At 36.7% G+C, this 5939-nt stretch overlaps 1 long non-coding RNA gene across 1 annotated transcript; it reads right to left on the minus strand.

Moving 5' to 3' along the window:
• Window positions 1-257: 257 nt before the first annotated feature.
• Window positions 258-1100, minus strand: LOC143305815 (uncharacterized). The gene is made up of 3 exons (XR_013062985.1): window positions 821-1100; window positions 612-749; window positions 258-380 (listed from the first exon to the last, which is right to left on the minus strand). It is a non-coding gene; the product is annotated as an uncharacterized LOC143305815 (long non-coding RNA).
• Between the last annotated feature and the right edge of the window lie 4839 nt (window positions 1101-5939).

Here is a 5939-nt window from a genome sequence, read left to right on the forward strand (position 1 = left end):
ATGGAACTACGTTCTAAAATGTGCACAGGATTTCTGGTGCCCACTTCAGAAAGGAAAACTAACGGCCTGGACTTTTCAATATGTTTATGACTCAGGCCCTTAGACCTGGTACGGCTAGAAACCTATTGACTACGCTGACAGAGTCAGACCTTTATCTTATGGCCAGTATCGCTCAATTAAAAGAATTCATTTTTTATACTTAAACTATATTTCAACATAGGAAATAAAGAAACATGTAATACTTTTTTAATTTCAATTTATTTATTATAAATATTAAGGACTACATTTTGTCCAGCAACGCCACCGCCTCGCCTTCCTCCTCGCCTTCCTCCTCGCCATCCACGGTGGCCGCCGCGGTGTCTTTTGATCATTTTTTTGATCTGAAATATAATAATGAATTTTAATATAATTATATCAGCATATACAGAGCGTCTCAACCCAAGTGTGACAGAGTTGTTATTCTGTAACTATGAACCTCTTAAAAATACACTTGTTATAATATAATTATTAAGTTATGAAGTTAATGATACTATTGTACAAATGATTTCCGTTTCACGAATAATGTAATTGTACCACATTTATTACATAGAAAAATGAACGTTTTTACTTACTTTCGACGTCGACGGCGGTTCTTCTCTCTTCTCTAGCTGTTCTTTTTCTGCATTTTGTACTTTCTCCGCTGTCTCTTTCCCTTTATCTTCTTCTTTTTCTTTTCCTCTTTCGTCTGTACTATCTTTCTCTATTTCCATCTATAATGAAAGTAATTTATGTGTAAATAACGTAATATTAACGATATATTCTGCTTGCCGATTATACGCACCTTCTCTTCAGCCATGTTCAAGCTTGACTGTCTTCTGTCATGGATGCTGAAAGCACTCGCATGGTGGTGGGGATCAGGACCGTGGTCACTGACTTATAAAATAGACCCTTTCCTAATTTCTAATTTCTAATTTTACAGATTGAATTTTTATTTTCATGTTATATTTTTTTCTTATAATCTCAAATTATAATATTATAAATGAATACAACTTCAAAACTTTTTTTTATAATGAATATCGACGTCATTCTTTATTTTTCGTAGTCCTTAGAAACACTCCCCACCACGGTACCCTTTGTTTCTCGGTACTGTGTTTTACGTCTTCGCGACAGTTTTCACGATAGTAGCATTCGAAGCAAGGAATAGATTGCATCATTGAATTTATTTCAAAGCTTTGAAAGTGTGAAGTGAAGTGAGAGGTGAATATTGTTGTGGGATAGTGACAATGAGTGATAGTGAAAATATTGTCATGGTTGAAGATATAAGAAATCAGTATGAAGATCAGTGTTTAATAAAAAATAAAAGTCGTCGGCCAAAATTACCAATTAGTACGAAAAGATATTCAAAAAAAAGAGCATGTCGCGAAAGAAGACGGCGTTTAGCCCTTCAGAATATTTCCGAGCCGTCAACATCCGATGGATAAAAATACACTCCCGAGAAAATTTACTTGCCATTGGATGAAGAAACAGAAACGGCAAATTCTACAGAAATGTTTGAAGAAACGACGGAAGAATTGTTTCAAATTGAAGAAACGGATAATACAGAAGATGGGTTAAATATAGAAGGTACAACTTCCAAACATGAAGAATTGATCATAGAGAAAACTGTAACGAACGAGCCTGAAGAACAATTCTGTCTACCAAGTGGCTTGAGTATCGTGGACATGCAACACATCTTTGCCCAATTTCAAAAAATAGGTGACCATACTAAAAACAGGGAAGACTGTGGAATTAGACACCTGAAAATAACCGGCATGAAACGGTCGGGCCTGAGGACCACCCTCAGTGTAATATGCGATATGTGCAAATATACAGATGAAATCCACAGTGAACCTGACGAAAGCAATAAAATAGAAACAAACCAGTGTGCCGTTGCTGGAACAATTGTGAATGGAGGCAGTTATGCCCAAATGGAGGAGTTCCTTGCAGCGATGAACATACCCTCCATGTCGAACAAAGAATTTAGAAAACATCACGATAAAATAGTGAAAACATTAATTGTTGCTGCAGCAGAAGAGGTGGTAGCAGCGGCAGAGGAAGAAAAACGCTTGGCCATTGAAAGAGGCGATATTGTTTCCGGATGTGGAATCCCTCACATCCCCGTTGTGGCCGATGGAAGCTGGATGAAACGATCATATCGGACTGGAACGTACGATTCCGCGTCTGGAGTCGGCGTTACAATTGGATATCACACGAAGAAAGTTTTATTTATCGGTGTGAGAAACAAGGTGTGCAGGATTTGTCGATGTGCTGCGAAAAAGAAAAAAGAGCCACGAAAGCACACCTGTTTCAGAAATTGGCGCGCAAGCCAAGTGTAACGTCCCGGAATTATTATCGCGAGTACGCTACTGCACCGACGCGTAGGGAGAGCGGTTCCCTATGAGAAGGCGACTCGTAAATAATTATATAATGAAGGGATCATAGGTTTGGGTGGCACGCGGTAAAGGAGTAAAATCCAACGTTAATTCCTTTCTCAAAAATAATAACGTGTTTATTCAAGAAAGTTGTGTTGTGTTTGTTTATAATATGTATATAAAAAGAAAAGGTAAGTAATTATTTGAGTTATATAAAAAGGTGATGAAAATAATATAAAGAATTAATGTAATCAATGTACAAATGTTGCGCCCTGTTTTGAAATACAAAAAAAAAATAATTATATTAGTTAAGTACAGTGAGTGCGCCCTGTATAAAAAATTACAAAGAAAAATAACAAAATAGTTTGACCTAAAATAAAATACAAAGGAAAAATTAATTGATTAGTGGACGCGACTCTAGATACGATTATGAAAATTCTAAATCTATAACTTGAATTTATAAAATAAAATTTATTCAAATAAATTGTTCGATTGTCGGGAAGTTGGCGTGGATCCGTTCCGACACTGTAGGAGCTAACCCGTTCGGCCGCAGTACGATTTCTGGGCAACTTAGCCGTCACTGATAGGCCGCATCCAAGGAGCTTCGGCTTTCGCTCGCTCGTTAAGCTTGGTAGCGAACCTGACACGTATGAAAACCGCTGCGAACCGGTGGTCGAGCGCTTCGGGTCTGACGCGGAACCTTTGCCGCCTTGCCGACAAAAGAATTTAAGCTACTGGAAACCTATGTAGTAATCGTATCATAGATCCGTGTCGGACTACGATCAGAATCGAAGTGAAATAGCTCCTCGCGGCACGCTCGTATTTATATCCGAGATTTGCTTACGTAGCAGTTTTTTCTACACGCGTTTTCGATACCGGAAGTGTTTGGACTTTGACCGGAGTGTACGTGACTCCGCGCGTATCGCTGTCTCTGTCTATGCGTAGTGCTATCTCTCTTTATTCTGCGCTCTATTCCTATCTCTTTCTACGCGTTATTCCTATCTCTATCTATGTGTCCTACGTCGATCTTTTATCGACGCGGTAGAATTATCGACGCGGTAATTATCGATGTATATTTTTGAGTATAAATTTTGTTAAGTATAAATATAATTAAATACAACATTCTTTTCCTATTTATTAAATATGAATATAATTGTCAATCTGAATCATGTTAATACAATAATAAAAAAAACGAAGTGTTACAACTTTGATTGTATAAAAACTAAAAAAAAAATAAATATATATTTTAATAATTAATAATGATGGCTTTTTATTTATTCTTCTTCCTGTGGGATGTTACACAAGCATCAACGGCTATGGAAAGTGACGCTATAGTCGAAGGCTTCAAGACTGAGAGTTTGCTGTATAACAGCAACAATAATGTCGTCGAAAGTTTCAACGGAATTATCGCTAAATATACAGGAGGAAAAAGATTGAATTTCGGCGAGAGAGGATCCTACACGGGAAGATATGCTGCTGCTGTCCTACAGTATAACACAAAACAAGTGTTGTCGCGTCTGAATACGGCGATGAACAAGAAACCGCCCGTTATTTTACGCAAAATAGAAAATAGAAGGAAGAAAGAAAATGAGAAATACACTGAAAAGAGAAAAGAAAAAAAAATTACGAAGCACGTGCGGAAACAATTACGTTTTGAAAAGGATTCCAATTACGGACCAAACGCTGAAAAGCCGGATATGGCTAACAATATTTATGAATTAGAGCAAACAAAACATATGGAAATGTTGCAGAATTGGCAAAATAGTAGAGATGCCATTGAGGAGGAAACCATCGGTCAAGCGAAAAAACCGAGATGGTTGAATTATAAATCTAAATTATTGACGGCCCCTAATTTTGGACGAATATGCCGTCATCGAATTGGCACGTTCTGTGCAAATTCAGTGAAGTCGTTTGTCACGACTGATTAGTGCACCTGCAGTACAATATGGACAAGAATGCGAAAAATTCGTACGTGAAGAACTAAGTGCGTGCATTGGTGTTGAAATTAAAGAATGTGGCTTATTTATTGATACTGCCATCCCGTTCTTAGGAGCTTCGCCAGATGGACTTGTAGACGAAGAGGGCATTGTGGAAATCAAATGTCCGAAAACGTCGGAGAATTTATTGCCGGAGGAAGCAATCAAAAGTGTTGCAATTATTCGGCGCATATTTGCAGATGCAGAAGGAAATGCATTGAACAAGAACCACTATTATTACTACCAGGTACAAGGACAATTACATGTTACAGGTAGAAAATATTGCTTATGTTGTATCTGGGCCCGAAAAAGGTTAAAGCACATTGGAGTCGATAGAGACGATAACTTTTGGCAAAACAATATGGAGCCAAAATTAATTCAATTTTATTTATTGTGCATGTTACCGGAATTAATAGATAGCCGGTACATTAGAGGAATGCCCATTCGGGAGCCTCAATTTATAACAGAGGAGAGAGCAAGCTTAGAAAAGCGCAAAAGGTCTCTCTCAAAAAGTAGCACGAATACTGCTACTGTCCGGCGTCGCACTTCACTGTAAAGTGCAGTACCACTGACTCTGTTGGTGGTTCACAATTGCAAGAAATAGCAATTGTACTCGCGGATCATACGATCTCGTGAGTTACGCGACGCCATACTATATTTCTTTGTTTTGTTTAAAAAATTTGTTACAGCTTTTCGAAGAAAGGATTCCCGAGAAGAGGTTTTTTGGAGCGAAGCGAGCGTAGAACTCAAAATTTATTTTTTCAACTGTAATAATTTTTTTCTTATTCCATTCTTGAAATTATTAATGTCCTGTAGTTTTCATTCCTATAATTATAAAAAATATTCCAAAGTACCTTCGACTTCTTCCAGATACGTTTATATATCACTAAAAACTACAACATATCTAAATTTGAGCAAAATCCGACAAAAAACGTTAAAAGGAACTTATTTAATCATCTATTTCCATTAACTTTTTCTTTTTTCAATATTTATCTTTGTTACGTCGCGAGCGAGATACGGCGCGCGACGTACAAAATAAAAAGAGAAAAAAAAGATGTTGGAAAGTTAGGAAAATGTATTTATAGTTATATTATTATTTCTTTTCTTTCTGAATGGTTAATACGCGGTTGCGAACGGTATTAGCGCTGCCACCAGTCCTAATCGCTTGTGACGATGTTAGATCACTCACGATTAGAACAATAAAAGAATTAGTATGATTAATTGATAGATTAATTAATAGATTAATTGAGTCCGTCAATGCTCTAGTCCCATACGGGCCCCTCGTAATGAATTTGTGCTTAGATGGTAGGCGTGAACGTGAAGGATAGTGTTTTTGAAACGCAAATGAATTAAAACTGATTAGATGTAACAGAAATATAATTTCGGAAAAGTAAGCGTGACAATAAAAGTGGTTAGTTAACAGGAAGTACGAACTGCTTGAAATACAAAAGAAAATATATATATTACAAAGAAAAGTATAAAGTTATATATAAAAAAAATGAAACTATTGATTCGAGAATGAATCCAGTAACAAATGAACTATTGATTATTAATTAAAATTTTGATTCGGTGA

This window comes from Osmia lignaria, chromosome 2 (assembly GCF_051020975.1).
Source record: "Osmia lignaria lignaria isolate PbOS001 chromosome 2, iyOsmLign1, whole genome shotgun sequence".
Taxonomy (NCBI): Eukaryota; Metazoa; Arthropoda; class Insecta; order Hymenoptera; family Megachilidae; genus Osmia; species Osmia lignaria.